General features: G+C 35.8%; 1 long non-coding RNA gene and 1 pseudogene across 4 annotated transcripts in view; both read right to left on the reverse strand.

Moving 5' to 3' along the window:
- Positions 1 to 538: 538 nt before the first annotated feature.
- LOC144315359 (eukaryotic translation initiation factor 1 pseudogene) lies at positions 539 to 1,578 on the reverse strand (annotated as a pseudogene).
- Positions 1,579 to 2,982: 1,404 nt separating this feature from the next.
- LOC144315670 (uncharacterized) overlaps positions 2,983 to 26,465 on the reverse strand; it is a 49,120-nt gene continuing 25,637 nt past the window's right edge. For all 4 annotated transcript variants that reach the window (XR_013381414.1, XR_013381413.1, XR_013381412.1 and 1 more), the window contains 2 exons: positions 4,834 to 4,883; positions 2,983 to 3,171 (listed from right to left, as the gene is read on the reverse strand). This is a non-coding gene — a long non-coding RNA (uncharacterized LOC144315670). The remainder of the gene's footprint in view (positions 3,172 to 4,833; positions 4,884 to 26,465) is intronic.

The raw sequence follows: 26,465 nt of genomic DNA on the forward strand, positions 1-26,465 counted from the left end.
ATGTCTGGTCAAAAAGACCTTGGTGCGAGCCAGATGTCCTGTCACACCTCACTAGAGGGAAGGTAGTTTCTCTAAACTCTACCTGCCTGGTTAGTTTGGAGACACCAGGGATCTTTTTTGACTCCCTGTAGCAAGCAGCAAAGCTGCTGTTGCTGTCTCAGCCCATCCTGTCCTCTCACTTTCACTGTGGGTTGTTCAGGTGCTGACATTCTCTTAGGCCAGGAAACACTGAAGAGGGAGTGCTGAGGAACTGCTAGCCAGACATGGCCATCTATGATCTTGGGGCTTGACCAAAAAAAACATCACATTACTGCTTGGTTTGAGGTGGGACACGGCCAGGTGCCTACTGCTTGACCTGTGTTTAAATGAGGTCTTTAAGACTAGACAGCATGGATCTTTTCAGTTTATTGCATGAAGGAGTTAAACTAATCCAAGTTAAAAGCAGACCCCAAATGGTTACATTATACAAGCTGTGAGGTTTTTAAACTTGTGACCAAGGACAGAAGGGAAATTCTACTCATTGCAAGGAAATCCTCACTTAAGCTTCAGTGAGCCAAAAGCATTTAAAACCCATGAACTGGGTTTGGTCATCCTTAGCCACTCCAGTCTCTACGAGGAACTGGCATATGTTCTTCTTTTTTTTTTTTTTGGCATATGTTCTTGTGCTGGTCACCCTGTAGCTAAATTACTTCTCGATATTCTGGATGCTCAATTACAGTACCATTGCAGGCAAATTTCTTCTTAAATACCTTCACTAGTTTCTTTTTATTGTAATCATCAGTGATCCCTTGGACAGTAATAAGGGTCTTCCTGCTGTTTCCCTGGTGAATTCTTATATGAATATGATCCTCAGTGTCAACAAGAAGCAGATCATCACCCTGACTTGCATCAGCCAAGGACTTGAAAGAGTGGAGATTTCTGGATAGCAAGATATACTATACGATTCCTTTTCCTTGGTAGAAGTGGCCTGAAGAAAGCAGGAGCTGGAGAAGGTAGGAAAGGGTCAGTGAGTGGCACAGAGGGAACAGAGGGCCAGGAAGTGAGGGGGCACAAGAAAGAGGCCACTGAGTCCTTGGTGGTGGCTCAGTGAAGCGCTGTGTGCCTTATAATTCAGAGGGTTGGAGGGAGGATATAAATGCACAATACAGATAAGGCAAAGCACTTAGAATTATGTTTGGCACAGGGGCAGTAATAAAATGGGTTATTTATTAATATTTCTATTAGATAATAATAAAGAACATGGAGTATGACAATTACCACCCCCACCAGTCCAGTCCAAGCAATCACATCTGTTGCCTAGACTTCTGCTCCTGACTTCTAGTTTGACTCCCCACCTTCAGCCCTACCTCTGGCCCAAAGCAGATCCTTTTTAAACTGTAAATTTGATTGTGCCTTTGTAAGTTTAGGTCATTCAGTGATTTTCAAGATTCCTGTGTTGCAATACAGAAGCCTTAATAGGGCTTACATGATCTGGTACCTCCCCACATTTCAGTCACATTTCAACCATTCTCTTTCACGTACTTTGTGCTTATAGGTAAAGAGAGACTAGTGACTGACCCCAAAATCAACAATCTCCATATTGCTCATTAATTCTACAGGCATTTGTTGAATGCCCACTCAAGTTATAGGTGCAAAAAGTACAAAGTGGAAAGATCCAGGGGTCTGTTCCATAGATGTAAACATTAATAGAAATTTATACAGCGTTCATTTGTATGGCCCCATCTTTCCTTTCCTTCTCAAGTATACTTCCTGCCCATGTCTGCTTTTACCATATCTTCTTCTTCCAGCTGGCCCTCTTTTGGCTTAATTTTGGCTTTTGTCTTAACACCACCTCTCAAACTTTTCTCACTCAGATTGTAAATGATATCTGTGGCAGATTCCGATAGTTGTCTTTCTAATACCCATTTCCATTTTCTTTTTTACTAAGAGAGAGAGAATCTTTACAATATTGAGCCAGCTTAATTTAAAAAAACTACATTACCCACATTACTTGTCAGCTTTGAAGCTATAATAGGCAGTCTACAGAAGATTTCTGGGAAAGATGTGTTTTGCTGATTTATATTTTTTTAAAAAAAAGTATTACACTTTTCCTCTTGTTGTTGTTCCTTCTTCCTTTCTATTTGTAATGTAGATGTGAGGCTAGAGATAGACCAGCCATGCTGTGATCATAATATGACCTAAAGATGAAAAACTCTGGGTAGAAAAGAAAAAAATGAAGACACCTGAGACATTGATGAGGTTGTGAAGCCCCTGCAGGAGTCCTGGAACTTTCTATTTCTAGACTTTGTTACATGAACAACAGGTTTCTGTCATATGCATCCAAGCATAATCTATAACTGATACACAATCCCAATAACCAAGTGTCCTAGCCAATGTTTGCTTTTATATTTCTGAAGCATTAAGGTATTTGTTGCTGCTAATTATGTTTTATCCCACTTGAATCCATTTATACATCTGATTTTTGTGTTACAACTCTTTCCTAGATCTTTCCTTCCATCTTCCTGTGATGACTTTCTTAGTCTCTATTCTAGGTTCCTCTTCTTCTGACCATGTATTGTATATTGGTTGGCACTTCTCTTTTTTCTATAAGGTGTCATTTAACTTTTTATTCCCTGCAATTTTACCTGAAGAATGACATCTACATCAAGACTTTTACTGCAAAATACATATCTCAAACTTACAAATCTTTGTGTTTCTGGTCCAGTGCTTTTTTCTTAACTCTAGACTTAAATAACAAATGACTTGTAGAACATTTATACCTGGATATCTGTAGCAACTTCAAACTTAGAACTTCTAAGACTGATATTGAAATCTCAAGTTCTTGCCACAATTCTGGAAAGAATTACCTTCCTTTTTGTACCCTCATTATACCATGTGATTTTTATTGCAGCATTTACCAGATTTACAGTAGCATTTTATTATAACATTTACCAGATTTACAGTTTATGGCACACATAAGAAGAAAATGCAAGTCAGCATGGCTTAAACAAAAGGAAATGTATTATCCCTCAGAACAAGTAACTAAAGGTTGGGAGCTCCACAGTTAGTTAATTCAGCAGGTCAGTAATGGTATCAAGAACACTGGTCATTTCAATCTTATCTTTCTCCCATCTTCGTTGTGTCACCAGATGATTGACATGGGTTCAGGCATCAAATCCAAACATGTAAAATCTAGAAGAAGAGAACATGTTTTCCCTTTTTAGAACAAAGAGAATGTTTTCATAGAAAATACCAAGTAGACTCACCTGCATTATCCAGAGTTATAAATCATATCCTTTTAAAAAAATCGTTAGAAAGGAGGATGAGATTACTGTGAATGGCTCAATGAAACACATGGCAGATTAGAGCATGAGGGATTAGCCAAATTTAGTTGGATTTGGGGTTATGTACTGCATTTAGTCAGGGTTCTCCAGAGAAACAAAATAAACAATATATGTATAGATGGATAGATAGACAGAAACAAATATACATATATATACAAGAGGATACATACACACATACATATACATATGTACATGTACATATTATATATACAATATAACACATATATGCAGTTTATATAATAGGATGCATATATAAAGAATATATGAAGAGATTTATTGCAAGGAATTGGTTTGTGTGATTATAGAGGCTGAGAAGTACCAAGATCTGTAGCTTCCAAAAGGCAAAACCCGAAGATTAATGGTGTAGTTCCAGTCTTAACCCAAAGGCTTGAGAACCAGGAGAGCCAATGGTGAAAGTTCCAGTCTGTGGGCCTGGCAGATTTGAAACCTAAGAAGAGCCAGTGGTCAGTCCAAAGGCAGGAAAAGACTGATGTCCCAGTTCAGGGCAGTCAGGCAGAAGAAGTTCCTTCTTTTCAGCCTTTTTTATTCTCTTCAGGTCTTCAACGAATCTGGAGAGGCCTACCCACATTAGTAAGGGAAATCTGCCTTACAGAGTCTCCTGATTCCAATGTTGATCATTTCTAGAGACACTCTCACAGACACACCCAGATTAACATTTGACCAAATATCAGGGCATCCCATTGCCTTAGTTAAATGATATATACATTTGACCTTTAATGAAACTAACAGTATCTGCTCCCCCATTCTATGCTTCTATTGTGTATTTATGTATTTATCTATTCTTCCTATTGAATTCTGAGTTTCTCATGACTAGTTTTTATTTTTGTCTCGATCACATCTTGCAGTATCCCCAGACATAGTAGATATTGAGTAAATGTTGAATGAATTAATTTTGATCTGAAGGTCTGAAGAATAATCTGACCTAAAGAAATTGACTTTGGATATATATATATATATATATATATATATATATATATATATATATACCTGTTATCTGACATGGAACATTAACAAACTCAACTCAAAATAAAACAGTGATTTAGAACTCTAGAATTAAAGTAATCTTATCATAAAGAATCATAGAAGATGATCTTAATATTGCGTGATATTGGTGAAATATCAAAAACTATGAAATCTTTCATGGAATAGAGTACATCCTGACTGTTTCTTGTGCAATTCCATTGATGAGAAAAATGTAAAATAAACTTAATTTCAGGATGTCAGTCAATATGTATTTAGTGAGTACCTATTATTTTTCACTCTTCTATGCAGAACATCATTTGTTGTTATTAAGTGGTCCCTTTCTTCATGAAATGTACTTGTTGGAGTGACAGGATTGAAGCAAAGGTAAAAAGTTGAGTGATGACATCAAATATTGATAGATATTTATCAAAAACTTCTAGGTACAAAACATTGCACTAGGAGCTGTGGAAGTTCTAATGGGATGAGGAGATTGGCTTTGGACTCAGAACAATTGCTTATCACTTACCCTTTGCCCTTGGTCAAATTTTTCAACATTTCCAAAACTCAATCTGTCATCTATAAAATAAGGGTAATAATACAGGTTTTATAATATTTTCAACAAGTGCTATTTATATCTACTTTCCATCTCTATGCCAGAACCTCTCAGATGTGCATTTCCAGCACCAAAAAGATAACTCAAACTAAATAGAGGCATCTCAAACTAAATAGAGGTATAAAAATGAACTGTTGAGCTGGCTCCACAGTTTTATTCCTCTGGTGTCTCCTTATTTCCATATATTTTGCTACTAGAAGATCATATTGAAATATGTCTGTCACTCTTCATAGTCAATCTATAGTCAATACTATGTTTTCTTGTGCTCAAATATATCTGGTCTGATTTGACACTTCTCCATCTCTTCCAGCAGACTCAGAAAGTAGACTGGCATTTTAGTCTACATAAATATTCTGTCATTTTATTGATGAAAATGCCTTCATTAGCTCTTACCTAAACTTCTATAAAATATTCCTTGCCAGATAAGACAACTTTTCCCCTCCCCACTACCACCTTCTATCTCCAGACTACATAAGTTTATTTAATACAATTTTCTTCTTCTTAATCCCTATAGATTTTTATTTCACCAAAGGCAAAATCCAAAGCTCTTGGTATGATTTCATTAAAGCAGCCTCTCCTTACCTTCCAGGGCTAACCTTGAGCATTCCAAGACCCTGTCTGCTCAAACCTTTCACACCTGCTGTTTTACCACTCCCATGTGACTGATCCCTCCTTTTGGTAAATTTCCCTTTCTCAGAAGGGCCTTTTCTCACCAATCCTCTCCCTTTTCTCTCTCTCTCTCTCTCTCTCTTTCACTCAAATTTTACCAGACATTCAGTTTTCCTTGTCTCACCCAACCTTTTAGTCTTTCCTAGCAGTACTTATAATGATAAGAGTTTAAATATTTATTTGGTTATTTAACTGTTTCTCCACTGGAACCAGTGTGTCAGGGAGACAGACTGTTTCTATTGTTCACAGCTATATTAGCAATGTTAGAAGAGTGCCTGGCACAGAGTATTAACACATAATAAATATTCATTAAATAAATGCATTAGCATAGAGGAATCAGTGATTTTATTACAGATTGGAAAAGCTAGATTCTCCATTTAGATAATTGTGACTTACAGAAGCCAACCAAGCTCTATCTTGATTGTGCATTGGTGATTACAAGCATGCCACATAACTGGGAAGGCAAACAAACAAATAAAAAAATAATTTATCTGTATTTACCTAAAACAAAAGCTACTGGGCAATAGCCAAGGTAGTTTAGCAAAGATCACACTGTACCAGAAAAATTTAATTTTCACAATTAAAGACTTGTACTGCATTGGAGCCATGCACTCATATTCTAAAATGTAACACTTGAAAGTAGAACAATTGATATCTTGAGCAAACCACTTAAAGAAGTGCCTCACCATTCCAGTGAAAGTGATCATTTTACTATGCTTTAATAATTACAATAACAAGTACAATTCAAATAACAATAATTAGCTTATGTGTGATATGTTACAGTTCACATAGCATTTTTATTTCCATCATCTCATTACTAAGCAGGATATGTTTCCGATTAAATTTCTTTCTCAAAGAATACTGTATTCTCATTCTGGCACTTCAAAATACACATTCTTGCATAAATACATTTGCATGCAAACAAAATACATACACAAATATACACATTCACAAATACATATGTTATATACCATCTATCAGTAGCCAGTAGAATGCTAGGTTGGTGTTTTAGTCTACATGAATATTTCCTTTTATTGGTAGTTCTTGTCCTCATTAAAAGTTCTTGGACCCTTTCTTCCCAGTTCTCTGATACACACAAAAATACATTTTTTTTAATCTCTGGAAAAATGTTAAACAATTCTTGCCCTTACATTTTTTATCAAACATTTTTTATAATGGCAATGTATGAATATATGTATTTTAATTAAATAAGTCAGTTGACTATTCTCACACAAATATTTAAGTACATAAACAAACCACTATTTATATAAAATATAATTAATTTGAAAATAGAGGTTCATATTCCCTATGCCAGGGGGATACTGATGGGTATTAGCCGATTGATGCACATCAACCATAATTCATAACTGCAAACGAAAAGTGCAAAATGGCAATTTTCTCTAACATTAATCTGAAGAATTTCCTCTCCTAGAGTTTCAACATTACCATAGGCCAATTTGGAACGTTTAAAAAGTTTCTATATTAAGTGGAAGGAAGGATGGATCACTCTACTCTCTTAGTAAAGAGGATAGGGATATTCTCAGAGGGCAGCCTCTGGCTTTTGAGTGATGTGGTGATGATAACAGCTCAGAGTTGTCCTCTTTCTGAGTGAGCCAGGGACTCTAGGGCCAATGGACAATTGTGTTGCAGTGAAATATTTATTTCAAGACCCAATGTCCTGGGGAAGAAACAGCCTGCTTCAAGTTTAATGATTGGAAGTTCAGTTCTTTTTAAGTGTTTGGGGAAAAAGTCGAAATTACAATTCTTCACTCTCTTCTCTCATTTACCATTATATGTAGGTGAGTGGGGGATAGTGAACAATAAATTGCACTACTTAGAGATATAGGCTAAGCCGTTTTTTTCAGCAGCTGTGTCAATAAAGTACACATATAACATCAGTTTCCTATTACACACATCATTCAGAGTCATATATTACTCAGTATAATGGAAAAAAGGGAGACCAAAATCTAAAATGAAAAGAGAAATTGAAGTACAACCAAAGCAAGTAGCAGCTGAGCCAACAGCAGCCAGCACAGCGAAACATTTAGTCAGTTCTCCTGGAAAAGAAGTGCTTCTGGCATTAATGACCCTCCATGTCACGTCTCAGAAAGCTGACGAGCAGCTGGGGTGCAAGAATATTGGAAGCAAATTTTTCTTGCTATTCTCAGGTAATTGGAAATAAATAGACGACTGCCCCCACACATCGCCCTGCAGATTGTGATTTAGTTCAAGAGTTTTGAAGGTGAATGTTTCTGTCTGTTTGCATTGACTTTGATGTGGATTTTTCAAAGTGGGTGTGATAGGACAGTCATTGTGAAGGTATGTCATGGGTGCAAAAATGAGTGTTTCTTGAGACTCAGATTGCTGGTGGTGGGGAGGGTCATCTGTTCATCCTTCCATTTCTCTCTACACGCAAATCTCATCACACTTCTGCTCAGTTGTTGTCAGAGGCTAACACTGGTTCCAAGATGGCTGGCTGTTCAGTCAGCCCTGAAACCAACATCCCAAGAGTGGTGAGCCTTCTTCTGTTTTACTCAATAGATAGACTTGCAAAGAGTTGCAATTACTTATTTATTCTCTAACTATAAACAGAATCTGATTTTTTTTTTTTGCCCTGAGAAGGCCAGTTAAGAGTAGCATCTTTCTAGAGGCATATACAAAATATGCAACAGGATACTCATTTTGAGGGATTGCTATACTTTAAGTTTATAAAAAGGTTTGCAAAAGATGGCGCTGGGATTATTATGTCAGGTCTGTCACATAAATTTGGAAAGATCTCAAACATTGTTTGTGAACAAACATTGTTTCATTGTTTGTGAAAACCTGGATTTTTATAATTAGATTAAGAGGGTCTAATAAATTAAATTCTTATTTTCTAAAGGAATTTTCTGATAAAATTTAATTTTTATTACACTTTCAGTTTTCAGTGTTTCTTAACATATTAATGTCACTATATCATATGTGTTTTATTTTATATTTGTGAGTTTTCAATCTGTTTCTTTTCATTTTTAACTTTAATATTTCTTTTTATGAAGGAATGTTTTTAGCACCCAAATATGAATGACAAGTAATTACAATTTCCAATTACTTTCACATTCTTTTGTCCACCCTCCAAAATTAGTATTGTGATGGATTACATGAAGCTTAATGAATTTATATGAAAGTAATGTTAAGAATTTTATAGTATGGCATTAGAAAATATTCTTATGCCTCTGTCTTGGTATTTTTAACTTTATAAATAATTATTGAGACCCCTGTACCATAGAACAGAGGAAAACAAACCATTCTTTTCATTCTTACAACTCTTTTTTTCTTCCTTCATCTAAAACTTTAGTTATATGTATATGCATATATATAGTTATGTAGTTATAGTTATATACATATATATGGTTTTGTAAATATTTGAGTCTTTTTACCTGTAACTTTCAATAATATACCCATATTATTTAGTTATAAAATTTTTAAAATGTCTAATAGCTGAGTAATATTCCATTGTATACATAAACCACATCTTCTTTATCCATTCATCTTTCGTTGGACACCGAGGCTCCTTCCACAGTTTGGCTATCATGGCCATTGCTGCTAGAAACATCGGGGTGCAGGTGTCCCAGCGTTTCATTGCATTTGTATCTTTGGGGTAAATCCCCAACAGTGCAATTGCTGGGTCGTAGGGCAGGTATATTTTTAACTGTTTGAGGAACCTCCACACAGTTTTCCAGAGTGGCTGCACCAGTTCACATTCCCACCAACAGTGTAAGAGGGTTCCCTTTTCTCCGCATCCTCTCCAACATTTGTTGTTTCCTGCCTTGTTAATTTTCCCCATTCTCACTGGTGTGAGGTGGTATCTCATTGTGGTTTTGTCTATATGTCTATTGACTGTCAGTTATCAAAAATTACAAAGGAGTCAGCCTACTTACACAGAATCTGACCATTTCACACCTCTTTCTTCATTAGTTATATTTTTATTTCTACATTGCTTTCATTTATATTATGTAAGATATATTTTTCTCTAAGCCAGGGACAGATCTCAGTTTCATAGGTCCCAGAGCTTGAACAACTTAGCTTCCCAAAATCTAGGGACATTGTATATTTTTATTAACAGTCAGACAAATCTTCATAATACATTTGTTCTTTTATTTTTTGGCTACGTATTTTGACCACCTTTTCATGTGACATTGATTTTATAGTATTTTCTATAATATCAACCAAAATATAATTCATCTCTTTTCTAGAATGATCAAATGATATTTTTATAGCTAAAAAAGTTTTTGGCAGCTTCATAATTTGTTTTTGGTAATGGTATGCAAATTTATATTATATACTTATAAAATTTAGGATGATCTTTATCAGGTTATCTTTCATAATAAGCTGTACGATTTTAGAGCATTTACATTTTCTTGCGCTGTGATTAAGCACTCTGAAATAATAAAGTCTCTTATTAATCCATGTTTTGTTTGTGTTTTATGTGCTGCACCAGTGGCCATTTTCCACACAATTTCATCTGGAGCCCTTAGTGATAAGGGCAATATATGTCACTGTGTACACTAGGACACAGTCCAGCATCTGAGTTCCCACACAAACAGGTTTACCAATTTAGCATTGATATAGATAATGCTCTATATGAACAGGGTTTCTCTTTCACATAATTCCCATAAAAAATGTTAAAAATGAACATAGTGCATTTATAGTTGTGTATGCTTTATGAGAAAACATGCAGTTTTTTGACTAGGTGATGGTGAAAAAATGTTTGATGATTGAAAAGATTTTTCAGGAACTAGGCCCAGCCCCCATCTTTTTCAAAACTTGTCCTCTTTTGCTACTCACACACTTCTGGGTGCTTAAGCACTTACCTTGACAAAAGACCTTTAGCTTTACAACATTTTAACTTGACACTGAGTGGTGGGAGTAAGACAGTTCTACCATAGTCTGTGGAAATGACAATGAATCACATGAATATATCACATTAAACTCCAACTAAAAATATTCGAAGATCAGTTTTCCTTTAGCTGGTCCAAATAATGTCCATGGCTTTTCCAATGGAAGGGGAAATATAATAGAAAGGGAAACTGAAGTAGAGACCAAAGTGTCCTGTCTATTGTAGCCAAAATGTCGTTTGATTGCAAAATTTAAAATCCATGACCACATGTGAATACAAGACTAGAAAGCTCTGACCCCAAAATACATGTACTTGGCCTTGGAAAATTCATGAACAAGTAAGAGGTCCTGAATCAGGAGCAGGCAGTTGTTCCCACTTTCTTGTTACTTTTAAATGAATTCTCTGTTCACCATCTGTCCTTTTACGTGTTTTGCTGTTTACTTCTTGGTTGGATAAACATTTATTTTTTAGTTCTTTAATAAGATTTAATGACTAAAGTTTGAAAATATCTATCAGTTGACTGAACCTATGTGATAGTTCTGGCTGAAAAGAAGGCACAAACAATGTAATTTCTGAAAAGAAAATATAGATAATATAGATAATAATAGCTCTACCTTTGAATGTAAGGAGAGGTTTGCAGCCAGTTGCAGCCAGGCAACTGTTTCTGTCTTTACAGATTAAATTGATTTTTTAAATTGTTTTGTCTTATATGCCCTTAGGTTTCTTTCTTTACCATTAAAGTCCAGTTATATTACTAATATATATTAAATATATATATATATAAATATATATATATATAAATATATATATATATATATTTCCAGGGTGATACGTACCAGGTTTCCCTGGGACATAATTTTCCTTTTCAACTGGCATATTTTTAGTCTTTACTTTTCTTCTTAAAATTTTCTTGAATTATATCTTTTTTTTTTCTCATTCATTGGTTGCCCTTCTACCAGGACATCAATTATATATATAATCCTTTATTTTTCCTGTATTCATATCTAGCTTTATATCACAAATTCTTTCAACCTTTTTTAAAAATTTGATTTACTTTTAATCCCCTTTTCCAGCTTACTTTCATGCCCTTGGCTGTGTTTTTTAATAGTAGTCATTCTCCTATATTGTAGCTTCTAATATATTCTTAATTTTATTTTTTCCCATACCTTTCTAGTTATTAAATCTATTTATACTGTCTTAGTATTTTGTTCTTAAAATCATTTGTATCTTCTTCAAGAGTTTGTTTCACAGAGGGTATTTGTTTTGTTAAAAATCTTCCAGTTTTTTTCAAAATATGTCTTCACAAATTTATCTGCTCTGTGGAAATGTTTCAATTCTTGTTCTCATTTGTTTTCAATGGATTGAATTCCTGTCCTTTGTAGAGGTCCTGTAAGTATTCACAACTCTTGGCATAAAGGTCATTCTTCCTGGGCCTGATGTCTGGTGAGGGAACAGTGAGCCTCTGAGCCAGGTCTGTCTATGCATGTGTCTGACTGCATGTATGAGAAGATTGGAGACTGGCAGAGACAGAGGCAGAAAGAGAGAATAGGTTTACAACTTCTCTTCAATAACCAAGTGTGGCAGCTGGAAGGGTCCTCACAAAACCCCCCTGTAAAAACGGCAAGGTATTCAAGAATATCATATTGTTATGTTGTGTCTTTCTTCCTCAGCTCTTCTATAGTGCCAAGTGAGGCCCCAAGAATTTTCAGCAATCAGCCTGTGTACCCCTAAATCCCTTATTTCCAAGACAGAGATGTTCTTCCAGTCACTGCATTTTACTGTTTTCTGAAAAGAATGTTCTTTTCGTCAGCTCTTTTGGGGATACACAGTTATAGGTAGCCTCTCATAGCATCTTGCCCCACCAATCCAGGCAGTGCAAGGCTTGTGGTAGCCCTTTCTCCTACACTGATTTGGAATTACAGATGACTCTTAAATTCATTACAAAGATGCTCATTTTTCCTGTGGTTTTCATTTGTTTTGAGGGTGTAGAAGGAGAGGGAGCAGACATATTCTTACTGTGCCAAAATAAAGCCAGAATTCTCGATGGAATATTTTTGGGGAATAACCAAAAGACTCTGCTCTGGATCAAAATTCATAGAGAAACCTATCTTCTCCTTCATTAATTTTTTTCAAGAGTACATAGAGGTAATCACTCGATCTTCTCATTCATTTTGCAACAACTAATGAGAAAATATTATAGTGTTTTGGAAGTTCTTTTCTTTTTCCTTTTAAAATATTACTATGTATCTAAAGTAACTTAGAATGTCTATTTCTTTCATACCCTTTTGTTCTTGTCTAAGATTCTTATTTTCATCATTGATATCTTTCTAAAGAAATGAAGAAACAACCTTATTTTGTACATTGAGAAAGGTAGGTTCCATTTTAGTCAAATGTGAAAAGCACTTCAAGCACTTTTTTTTAGTTTAAAATAACAGTAATAAGTTAAGAAAACCTCAGAACTATTATACTGGATTTGGATGCAGTGATGTCTTCTGAATATGAGCAATGGAGACTTCAAGAAACATTTGTTAGAAAATTTGGATACTCACTTTGAAAATAAAGGATTAGATGTGTGGTTTAAGAAATTTAGGTTATATTTGCTAAGCAATTACATATGAAAAGTAACTAGAATAGTGTCTAATTTAATAGTATTTGATCAAGAGAAGCTAATTCCTTTCCCTATTTGGTGAAGCTTAACCTTTGTCTTTGGTGGGAAAAAAAAAAAAGAAGAAGAAGAAGAAGAATGCCAGAATTGGGTGATTCTGTCCTAGGATATATGATCAAATTTCAACATGATTAAAGAATTAGGCAACACTAGTAAGAACAGGGAGCACAGAAGAATATTCCTTGTTTCTTCTTACTCAGTACTTCAGTAATCTGTTTGCTGTGAACCTCTGAGCTCTCACTCTTGTATGCCAATTGCCAATTCACAGGCAATGTTAGGGTTGATGCTAAGAAGACCTGACAGCAGAGAGCAGAAAGGCACCAAAATAATCTTATGCCCTTGAGTGGCCCTGTGGACATAGACACTATAAGACGTAGAAATGAGGCCATAGAGCAAGAAGGCATCATTTCAGTGTCCCTGGGGCCTGTAGGAGTTGAAATAGAGCAACTGTCAGAACAAAAGGTCTTTCTCTATTGGCTTGTATGTGATGCCATGGCAATTTTGATTGTAATTTTTTGCCATTCCTAAGTCTGTATTGCAAAGAAAAAAATGTTGAACTACCTTCTCCTAGTATATGTGATCTTTTTTTTTTTTTTATCTGATACCCTCCTTTTCTTCCACTACAGCCTTGCACCCTTTTAGAAGATGCATATGGTGTTATAATTATTTTTGTGGATTTATTTTACTAAAGACTGAGGCTGGGTGAGCAGAATCAGTAGATGGGAGAAAAAGAAATACAAATCATTCTAACACCAGATGATGCTAAATGGGCTTATGGTCAATATCTTAAAATATCTTCCATGTGGAGACTTCCATTAAAGAAATGTATGTGACAATGAACAAACACTAGGACACCTGTTCTCTACCTGTTAAATATATGCAATAGCATCAAGTCATGCTAAAAAGACAAAAATTTTAAAAATTAAAAAAATTTGAAGTTATAACTCTCTTCTTCAAAGAGTTTTCAAACTATCAGTAGAGTCTAGATTAAGTATGCAAAATTATTACAAACAATATTGGGTAGCTACTCAGAATTATTTGATTCTCAAGCATACAGAATAAAAATGAAATGGTTATTGATATAAGCTTGACAGATGCATTGCATTTGCCTCTGTTTTTTTACAGTTTTAATAACCATTATTATATAATCAGAGAACCCAAGATTTCTGAAGGGTCCATTTGATAACCACAGTAACCCAAGATAATTGAAATATTCCTCAAAGAACAGTCATTTAGATATCACAAATCTCTGCTTACATGAGTCTAATGACTTGTTTGAAAAGTTTTAAAAAATGACCTGTTCTAGAAATAGATTTTAGCTCTGTCAGTCTAGCCAACCCAGTGCTTGTTATTACCTAAATAATTTCTTAAAGTTCTTGTGTGTTCTTCACATAATATAACATGCTATTAGATATTCTTAGAGTTGATATGTGATATATCAGGCAGCCGCTCATAAGCCCACAAATGGTCTGGATTTAAACTTAAAAGTGTGTGAAGAATAGGTCCTCAGTGACACCACTGTAGTGCTGGTTGGTCTGTGAAATGAGCAAGTAGCTTTTTGATTGAAAAATGTATTCATGACCTCACAAGATGCATGCACCAGGGAAAAAAACACCCTTTCAGATTATATAGATTCTAATTCAGTACATTAAGTGGGTTAGAGACATAAGCAAAACATGCCATCCTGTGCTTTCTGCATTCATGGGAGTGGAGGAGGCTAAAGGCAGAGGAATTGTGCAAATCGAGTTCTATTGCTAACTAATTGTAATACAAACTGGGTTGTATCACCCTTGATTTTATAAATACTTTGAAATAAAGTGTAGTGATTGCATAATAGCCCATCAAATGGGTGGTTGATTAGTTCAGTCAGTTTTATATGCAGTTTAGCTATTATTTTCTATTAGAATGGAAGAAACTGAGCAAAACTGTCACCATCATGGTGATGCTTTGCAGTTGGGTACCAAGGATCAGTCCCACTTGTAATATGCAAAATCTGAAGAAAGTAATAATTCTTTCATCTGATCCCTGATTTTCAAGTCAGTATCATTTTAGAACCGTATTTCCCCAATTATTAAGTCGGACACATAGAGAACATGACCCTCCTCACTTGAGTTACTGTGTCATGCAGGTTCCTTTATCTTTTATCACACAGGCTGTTTTGGATGTTATAACATTTTTGTTCTAGGAATTTTCTTTTAAATGCAATTCATTATTTTCTTTGAACTTCAGGGTGTCTAGAAAATGGTCTCTTCTCATTCCAACACACACACCCAAAATTCTCTTCCTCAGTAAAAGCCTTTAAGGTTCATGTCGTTAGTGTATGTTGCTTGCTTCTGGTGAACAAGGGACAAAGAAAGTAGTGACTAATATCAGAATCATGAGTGAAGATATGTTTTATTCATAAACTTTGTACCTCCAGTGAAATTAAAAGCAAAGTAAAGGGTCGAAGCTGTGAACCCTTTTTCCTAGAGCCTGTAAACCAATAAAGGCTTTATATTAGCTATCGATATCTATCTCTGAGTTGCCTTAATAACATCTTATTCCCTGTTTTCACCAGCCATCAATAATATTTCTGCCTGCCCGCTCAGGCCCCTATCTCTGCGTGCAATTGCATTATAAGGGTCTATAAGCCCAATTTGCTTCACATTCTTATTTTTGGAAAAGGCTGGCTGGCTTTTGTAATGAGAGCAGCTGCCAAGAAGGCTTGACAGAATTTGTGGCCCATCTGGCTTATAATCTTCACTCAATATCGCAGAGGCCTAAACTCTGAGACCTGCTGATAAGCCCAGGCGTCCAGGCAAGCGATGGCAGCCTTCTCTGTGATTTCTCATTAAGGGCAGGGACATCTCTCTGGGAATCTCTCATATCCTGGATATCACATAATTCCTTTTTTCATTTTCTAATAAGTACAAGAGAGTTGTATTTTTTTTTATACTATAGTATCTTCGTGTACCCAGATATGAGTGAACAGCCATTTGGAAAATTTTGACATTTGAGTGTTCAAGTTTCTGAAACTATTTGTTATTTTCTACCCCCCTCCCCCGCCACACACACAAAAAAAAACACTAAAGAAAATGCCATTAAATAGATCAGACTATATTAAATAACCATGTATACATTTTAGTATTTATAGCTGATTCTTTTTCCCACTATGTATTTATATACATTTTCTATCACAATGCTATGTCATGTGGCACCAGTAGTTTATGGCAAACGGGAAGAAAATCAATAACATAGCCACTGATTTACCCAGCATTGATTGGCCTGTTTTCTTGGTGATTGAACAAAAGGAGAGAAAGATAAAGAGGAGGCTGTTGAGGGTGGGGGGGTGTTAAAGGGGGTTGTACTGAAAGCACCTTCCTCTGCCTTGTCCCCTAACTTGCCTATTGAAGATGAATTTTAGAAATTATGTATAATGATATACTGTATAATAATAATAATCCTGCCTATCCTGCACATTTTTTTCTGATCTCTCATATTGTGTTTATTATCCTTTGTGATACACTGCTAAGAATGACAGAAGAAGGTGATATATTCCCTGCCCCTATAAGTTTGCAACTAGTGGGTCTGAATTGATTGACTTCTATGCTACAGTTGGGGAAATTGTTATGTCCTCCAGTAGGGCTGCAGAAAGGGATCCTGTCCTCTGACGGATCTACATCTACCATTGCGGTTCAGTTTTGAAGATTGGCAAGGCTTTATTTACTATGCCATTTATCTTCTCTTCCTTGCAGAAATTGCTTTCTATATTTCCTATATTTTACAAGTATTTTTTATAAACTGGAGGTGGTAGTGATAATATTCTAAACAAAAAAGATCCCATGAGAAGAATCTGAAAAAAATAACTCCTCAAAACAAAATCTGGGCAAGGAGTAGGACTGGTTACTTATAGGACAGAAGACTAGATGATTCCTAGAGTCAAGACATATCAGTCAATTTTTTTCTTATCAATTATTCAACAAACATTGATTAAGCACAAACTTTGCATCAAGTGTTATAAATGCCCTGAAGGAATGCAGATCTGCATGAGGTAAGATAACAACCACCTGTTTTGCAAAAATGAAAGAACAAAGGCTAATGGAAACTTCGAATTCTAGCTCTGCTGAAGTGTGGAACTACCCTTAACAAAATGCTGATGGGAACACATCAAACAAAACAAAACAAAAACTCTGAAAAGTATATGCGAGACATTTCAATTGAGAGCCCAGTCAACAAATTGCCCAGTCAACAAATTGTGTCCTGAGACCACATGTGAACCAATATATATCAAAGAGAACCTGAGGACACCAAAAGCAGAAAGAATGACCGACATCCTCAACCACAGCCAGAAACAACTTCTAGGAAGGACTAAGGACTCTGTCATCCTAGCATTGGAACCAACTCACATGTAGCAACTCATTATCTTTGCACAAATGGAGCTGGAGAAAATCTGATTGCTGAGTGGCAGAGCTTACAGGGACTTCAATTAGGTACTAGTGGAACCTAAAGCCAGATTTGCCATTGAGAACCAGTTTCTACACTTCTTAGTTTTATTTTACTCTCTCTTTTAAATTACTTAGTAAAAATAACTTCTAAAATACGTGTCTTAGCTGAACTAAAAACAAAAGGAATGTTACTCAGTGTTATGTTAGGGAGAACTGATAGAAGCTGTTATGGTTGCTGCCATCATTCATTGGTTAATCTCTCACCATTTACACCACCATCCACATTCTCAAAAACCTGGTTCAGAGGTCACTAACTCCTTTTGGTGTTCCAAACCATCAAATGCTCCTCTGTTACTCTGGATATTAACAGCTTATTTTGTTGGAATCATTCATTTTCCTGTCCCTTGAAAATAAGTTATTTAAAATTTTGTATCATGTGAAAAATAATTATTAGATTTTTCTTTTCCTCCATGTATCCCCTTTATATTCTCAATTAGACCATTTTCTATAGATAGTAACTCAGTATTTTGCCCTTAGTAGGTATACTGGAAGCAACTATCAAACCATTGGCTAATTCGCTGATTGTTTACCAAATGCAGAATATTCAATTTGTAGAGCTTTAGACTTAGTGAAGAGTCCCACCACAAAGAGTCCTGAATCCTCATTGTAAAAGAACAGCTTTCTAGTAATGACCACCTGCAAAGTTACTAAATGTAATTAGAATGATTCTGACATTTTACTAAATAGGTGTGTAAATAATAGATATATGGAAACATCCTTCCATACCTATAGGTAGCACAATTTGTATCATGCTCATATATATTCCACCCTGTTTTCTGATGTGGGTGTGGATGACATGGAAACTTTTGAACAAAGTGAAATATGAAGATCTTGGATGAAGGAGTATATGAGAGAATGTCTCTTCCTCTGTATGTATATAAGTAAAATCCAGTAGCATTTGACTGCTCAACCTCATGCTGAAGCATTAATTTCACACTTTATTTCCCAGAAATTGAAGACATTTAATTGACTTTTTACAACTGGTATTGAAACTTTTTTCTACTTCATGCCTCATGGGATGGGAAAACTGTGCTGTTAGTGGGGCTCAATGGCTTGTCCAAGAAGAGGTGACCACTCAGTAAATAGAAGACCCACATTAGATTCTATGCATTATATGCCCTGTTTTCATTTCTGTAGAGATTTATTGCAGTTGAAAGGACTTCAGTAAAGATCACAATTTGGTTATTTTTCTTCAGTGATGTAAATTTTCTTAAATTCACAAAAAATGTTGGAGCCTAGAGGGGACTTTAGAAAGTGACATTCAGAGAAGATCAGCTGTTCATGTAATAAAAGTCATCAAACTGGAATTCAAGAAAAATTCTCATGATCTTTAACCTTTTGCAAGATAAAACATAGAAAAAGAAAGAAAGAAAAGAAGAATCGAATTAGGGATCTATTCTGATATTCACCATTTGCCTACTGTGTGCCTGGCCCCACATTAGCCACTTTTATGTTTTTCAGATTATTCTTACCTTCTAGCTACAAGTTAAGTCCTAAGGTTTTCATTATTCAAATAAGGAAATTGTCAGAGTTGTGCATATTACAGGTAGGACCCAACATGACTAATGTAGAAATCCATAAACCAGCCTCCACTTACCCGATTAGTCTGAAAAGATTTCCCAAATATAGTAAACATTAGGAACTTACTAAATGAAATAAAAGAACTTTTCTGGCAAGTATTGTAAGAGTTTCAGAAACAAGTTGCTTTTTGACAAAACACTTAAACAAAGCCTGATGGGTATCATAAAGAATTTTTTTAAACAAATATTCTAGCTCTGCTTTCCCTCTAGGTATATGTCAATTTACAATTCTCCATACCCCTGAAGGAAGACAAGAGTGGCCATGGGACTTGCTTCTCCCCATTAAATATAGTAACATAAAGCAGATCTAGGTGGAAGCTCTCAGAGGTAATATATACCTTGCCACCTCCCTTTTCCCTGCCTTAGTCATGGAAAAGTTATGTGCTGTGAAGGAGCCTCTGTCAACTTAAGTCTTTGAGTGACGTGATAGTAGAGCTTAGCTGGTTCTGACTCATCTGGTGAGCATTCAGAAACTTGCCTTGATGGAGCAGGGTTTCCTAGTTGAAATAATGTAAATATAAAGAACACAGTTTTGGTTCCAGAGAATTTTGGTTTTTAATACCTGTTTCTGCCACTTATTGCCTGGGTGACCATGGAAAATTGGTTCCCTATCAGTTTCTTCACCTACAGTGTGGTCACAATGACCTCTATTTCACAGGATTATCTTAAATTAAATATGATGTTGATACAGTGCCTGTCACATGCCACTGAAAGTTTAGAAGTATCAGCAGTAGCAACCTCATCAGCACCCGCATCAACCAGAGGGGAAAGAAACATTCTTTCTCACCATATTTTCATAAGGGGCTTTGAAATGAAGGAGAAAAACTTTTGTGTCAAATGGAGACTGAGAGGGATTCACAATAATAGCTTCCAAATGAAAAGACAGGAAGAGCGACACAAACCACAGACCTCATACAGGACAGACTCTGTGAGTACTCAGCAAACTAGAGATGAGTTATAGGCTCATCTGTGGGAATAGGAGGAGGTGACCGTCTTCAGAAAAACATATGAAGTCCAAAGTAGTACCTTATAAGTATTATTTAGTTAAAGTACTATTCTTTTGGAAGAAAGAAAGAAAGAGAGAGAGAGAGAGGGAGAGAGAGAGAGAAAAGGAAAGATGTAAGGAAGGAAGGAAAGAAGAGAAGAAGGGAAGAAAGGAAGGAAAGAAAGAAATGTTTCTTTTAAGAAGGTGAATTAGAAATAAAATGCCCATATATTCCTTTGTCTTTTCTTCCTAAGCAGTTTCAGAGTCTTGGGAATGACTTGAAGCTGCTTCAGTTGGATTGAGCTGAAGACACGGGCATCTGAATATGATTCTGGTTTTGACTTTATGAAACACTAATGGAGGAAGATGTTACTAAAACAGAAAACAATAACAACAATATCATCAAGGAACAAGTGCCCTGCAATTGAATGTCAGAGATTTTCTCAGAGTTCACAGCAGGAAGCCTCCCCCAACAAGCAAAGACTGAAATCAGTTCCCAGGAGAGTGGCTCTGAGAACCTGGATGTGCTCTGAACAGGTGTTCCAGCAAGTGCTGCCAACTGTATTCTTCAAGTCACGAGAAAGCCTCTGTAATTATTCTGAAACCTTTAAAAATAAGGCATTCGACCAGGATCTGGGAGAAAGAACAGCATACAGAAGGAGAGAGAAAAAATCCCAACTTACATAAACTAGTAGACTATCTGTGTATGTATTCATGTTCTCTATGTAATTATGATTTATTACCACCATTTTACTCCCTTTGTTTTTTGAAGTTTCTCCCATTCTTTAGGTTTTTACTAATGGACCTGAAGCATAGAATAATTAAATATCATTTTAAATTCTTGAAAGTATCTCTAAAACTGTAGAATTATTTAATCCAGTAAGCAATTTATCTCCTAAAGCAAACCCCATATTTGATAATAAACCACCAAAGGTAACCTCTTCCTATAGATAGAATAATGTGAACCAGTCAGAAATGTTTGGTCACTTCCCATCGAATTCCATAGAGCAGTAGTAGGAACAAACAGGACATGACTTACTAAGAGGACTCTTATTCCAGTTAGATCTCCTAGTTATTTATGTGTCTCATAGAGATCACCAAACTGTCCTGAGAATCAATGTCTTCATCTGTAAAAAACAAACCAAAGCAAGACAAAAAAAGAACCCGTTGCACCTAAATTACACTTTGGTTAAAATAATCAAGTGGAATGATGTGCAAGAAAGCTTTTAAAAGCTCTAAAACACTATTATTATTACTGCAATCCGTTTTGAAATAAATGAAACCACATTGAACCTGTAGCACCTCTATACTGCATTTACTCCCCTACTCCCTCTTACATGTATAGTCTATAGTATACAATTATCGACGTCTTCCAGCATAATTCTGTAAGGTTCTCTGCTGCATAAGGCAAGGGTGAATTGTACTGTGTTTTGTTCCCTAATTATTACATATTATATTATATGTATATTATACATATATATATTTCCTTTTTTGCCTAGTGTTCAGAAAGTGCTCTCCATTTTAAACTAGAAACTAAGAAGAATATTGGGATGCCTGGTTGGCTCAGCAGTTGAGTGTCTGCCTTTGGCTCAGGGCATGATCTTGGAGTCTGGGGATCGAGTCTCAACGTTGGGCTTTCTGCATGGAGCCTGCTTCTCCCTCTGCCTATGTCTCTGCCTCTCTCTCTCTCTGTGTCTTTCATGAAAAAATAAATAAAATCTTTTTAAAAAGTAGCATATTGAGAAGATTAGATAAAAATATATAGAAAATATACAGAAATATGGTAGAAAAAGTTCCCCACTTGTCCGGATATAGCAGGGTGAAGTAGAAGATGCTCTCAAAAGAATACCTAGTTGTGAGTTTCTAGCTATGTTCCAATATTGTGTAGCTTCGTAATAAAGTTGCAAAACATGACAATTTTTAGTCAAGAGTTTTATGGGTTGTTAGCAGTTGTCAAAATGCATGGGGTCAGTTGGAGATTAATATAATGTATGTGTCGTATAGAAAGACTGTGATATCTTTCTTGGAAGACCTAAGAGATGAGGTAAATACCTATTCACTATTCATGATTTGCTGCTATCTTCCCCTCCTATCCAGAAACAGAAAATTAGAATACATAAAAAACCCTTTCTGTTACCCTCTCTTTCACACACAGACACACACACTGTTTCGACTCTTTAATTTGAAGACTAATTTCTGAATCAAACCCCTTTCTTCCTGTATCTTCTCACAAACACCAGTCTGTAGCCCTTTTAACACTAAGATGTAATATTTACAAGAATGGATGTTCCCTGTGCAATCTGTCTGTTTCACAGTCTCAAGTCTATTACTGATGGGTATGTCACTCATTATGCAAATGTGGAATAACAGGGAGTTGGTGACCTTAGGTCAAAGCTAAGGGTAGAACAAGCAGTGTGGCCAAGAACTGTAACCTTAGCCAAGCTTAATGAGAGACCAGCCCACACCTAATTGCCACGTACCTCTCTGCAGCATAAACTTGGCTGGGCATGATAGCAGTAACTTGTCAGGAAGGGCTCCCAGCTCAGCTGGTACGCAAAGACTTTCAGAAACTGTTATTCCTTATTTGCCTAAAACCTGTGGGAAGCAAGTTGCTAGAATTTCCAATTCTATGCCTCTGCCATCAAAGGGGAACTTCTACTAATACATACTTTTAAAAGGGTTTTGAAACTTACTGTGTCAATTGGGTTCTGTTTTAAGGGTAGAGAGATACTTAAACATGCTTTGAAAGAATAGTAATAAGAGCCATGATTTGAAGGCACCAACTGCAAACACACTTCATTAAAATTGCCACAAGACAAACTATTAATACACTTAATGGTAGTAATAGTCACAATTTATCTAAACCATTTATGTAAATGGAGCTGACATATACCATTTATGCAAATGTTAGCATATGATACCATCCAGGGCATATATGGATTTTTTTATTCATCATATTATTTTCTGTGATCATAAAATTTTACTGAGTTAAGATAAATTAAATTTATAGGTTACCATATATCTTTGGGTTCTACATGTTCATAAAATTATACTTAAAAAGAGCTTGTTGCAATTGTAAGGCATGCACTTACTTGATTTACCCAGTGCTAGTACAAGGAAAATGCCTTTAAGTGTGGGCACCTTTATGATGAGCATCTATGTTAAAAATATCCATGGGTATAAACAAATACTGTACTATAATACGAAAGTATGAAGAAAGTGATTGTATTAGAATTTTTTGTTACTCTAGTTTAATATGTCGTTTTTAATGACAATATATTTATCTTAGTCACTTTGGGCTGCCATAACAAAATACCAGACTGAGGGGCTTAAACAACATAAATTCTAGAGGCTGGAAGTCCAAGAACAGGGTGCCAGCATGGGTGGGTTCTGATAAGAGCCCTTTCCTGGCTTTCATAAGGACCACATTTTCACCGTGTTCTCACATGGCAGAAAGAGAGAGAGACAGAGAGACAGAGAGACAGAGAATGTATACTGGTTGGGGAAGAGGCAGAGGGAGAAGCACACTCCCCACTGAGAGAGTGCCCTACATGGGGCTTGATCCCAAGACCTGGAGATCATGACCTTAGCCCAAGGCAGATGCTTCACCAACTGAACCACCCAGGCGCCCCCAAAATAGAAATAGTTTTAAAGTGCTGCTGAAATCTAGCCAATTAGGACATTTCCATTTTAAAAATATATTTGAAATAATTTTCTTAAGGTGAGCTTTAAGCAGGAAGAGCTAAACTTAAGTATGAAATGAACAAATATTTCACTATTAGTAACAAAAAGTATTCAGCATATTTGAAATAATATGTAGCTTTGTTCTTACAGTGAGATCTTGCCAGGTGCTGTTTTCCAGCACCTCTTCAGGGAATCCCTATGGCAAATAGACATCATTATCCCAGTACTGGTTGGTGTCTATTTTTGCTTTTGTCATTCTTTTGCCACCTTACTGCCTCCCAGGACTATACTTCACATGATACTTCTGTATTCCACTAAGAAAGGCTGCTGGGAAGATAAATATATATTTATATATATATATATATATATATTTGTATGTGACTCAGGGAAGAGTTACAGTTCAAATCCAAAGACAGTCTACTAGCAAAATTACTTTTTGCTCTGGGGAGGTCAGTTTTTGTTCTACTAAGGCCTTCAACTGATTGAATGAGGCCCATTCACACTAGGGAGGGTAATCTGTTTTACTCAAAGTCCACTCATTTAAATGCTAATTTCATCTAAGAAACACTTCCACTGAAACCATCCAGAAGAATGTTTGGCCAATTACCTGAGCACTGTGGCCCAGGTAAATCAACACATAAGATTAACCACTATGGTCACTTCACCACAGGAACTGCCACTCCTCTTAATTGTGTTTTTTTTTTTTTCTTTTTTTTTTCTTTTTTTTTTTTTCCAACTCCAAACAGATTCAGGTGAATAAACATTTTTTTGAGCACTTATCATGCATTAAGTGCTGGGGCAGGTACTTTAACACTCATGATTTTATTGATGCATAAGCCAATCTTGTGGGAAAAACTTTAATATTATCTTTATTTTACAGATAAGAAAATTGAAACTCAGTTGGTTTAATTGATTATGTGCAAATCAATATCCAGGTTACAACTCCTGGGAGACTCTATTTTTATGAATTTCTGTGAATGAAATTCTATGTCATGGCACAAGAATTAAACACCTTCACATCCCATCAGGAAAAATGAGATTGTGTGTGTCTGGAAGCTACCATCCTTCTTCTCTCCACACATCTTTCCATCTTTCCTATCACCCTCTCCTTCAAACCAACTCTGTTATATTCTGGTTGTGTTTCTATTGTTATTATCAATTGTCACTATTAAAATGAATTAATAGCTGCCAAATTCTAGGATTCTAGTGCCTGTGTTATATATCATACTGTAAGTTTGAAATGCATCCTCTCATGTCATTCTCTGACACGTACATACACTGTCACACACATGTGTATGAACGTACCTATACAATATACCTATGAAGCAGGTATAATGTGCAAAAAAGAGAATTGAAGTTTAGAGAGTTTTAAGTAAATTTCTCCACATCTAACAAATAGTAAGTAATTAAAGTGAGGTCTAGCTACTGCCAAAATCCATGTATGAGACTGTTATTCTGTGCTACCATTCCACATGTTACTATTAACGAAAACCAGGGTCCCATCAACCTTCATGTCAGCTCATTTTCATCCCTATAAAAATGTTTATCAGAATGGAATATTCATTTCCAGAAGAAGATGGGATGTATAATTAAAATGACTGTTGTAGATCCAATTTGGGGCCTCAATAACCATTCTCCCCTCCTCCTTTGGGTACATACCCCGTAGATTTAAATGTTACTCTGATTGCATTCTTTGAGAATATTCCAGTTCCCCAGTGAAGGTTGAACCCAGGCTTCTTTTCCTAGAGATTGGACTCTATTCCTACTGACCCCTAGTAAGAAAAATTTGGAGTCTTGTTGTCTGTTGATAGAAATTATTTTATGAGATTACATCCATTTGTGCAGAAAATAAGTGCCATGGACACCAAAGACTTCTGTATTAACCTCTCTCTCTCTCTCTCTCTCTCTCTCAATTTCTATATCCTCAATGTTCATAACAGTGCCTGACACATGGAAAATACTTAATATATATTTTTTAAATGAGCTAATTTATGTATCATAGATTAAATGGATATTTACTGTCTTCCCAGAATATTATAATTTAAATAGTTGACTTTCATCCTCTTTGGGTCAGTGTCTTAGCCCATTTGGGCTGCTTTAATAAAAATACCATAGACTGGGTGACTTAACAGGTATTTCTTTCTTACAGTTCTGGAGGCTGGAAACTCCAGGATCACGTTCCAGCAGACTCAGTATCTGGTGAAGGTCTACTTCCTAGTCCATACAACCATTTTCTCACTGAAAAGTCACATGGCAGAAGGGGCAAGGGAGCTCTCTGAAGTCTCTTTTATAAGGACATTAATCCCATTCATGAAAGATCTATCTCTTTGACCTAGTCATCTCTCAAAGGCACCAATTCCATGTACCATCACATTGGACATTAAAATTTATGTAAGTCTGGCTAGGCTTTTATCAATATTATTAATTTTTTCAAAAATTCAGCTCCTGGTTTCATTGATCCATTTTTTTTTTTTAAGTTTCTATGTCATTTATTTCTGCTCTAACCTTTATTATTTCCTGTCTTCTGTTGGCTTTAGGCTTTGTTTTTTTCTTTTTCTAGCTCCATTAAGTGCAAGTTTAGGTTGTTTATTTGAGATTTTTC

The sequence above is a fragment of the Canis aureus genome, chromosome 6, assembly GCF_053574225.1.
Source record: "Canis aureus isolate CA01 chromosome 6, VMU_Caureus_v.1.0, whole genome shotgun sequence".
NCBI classification, from domain to species: Eukaryota; Metazoa; Chordata; class Mammalia; order Carnivora; family Canidae; genus Canis; species Canis aureus.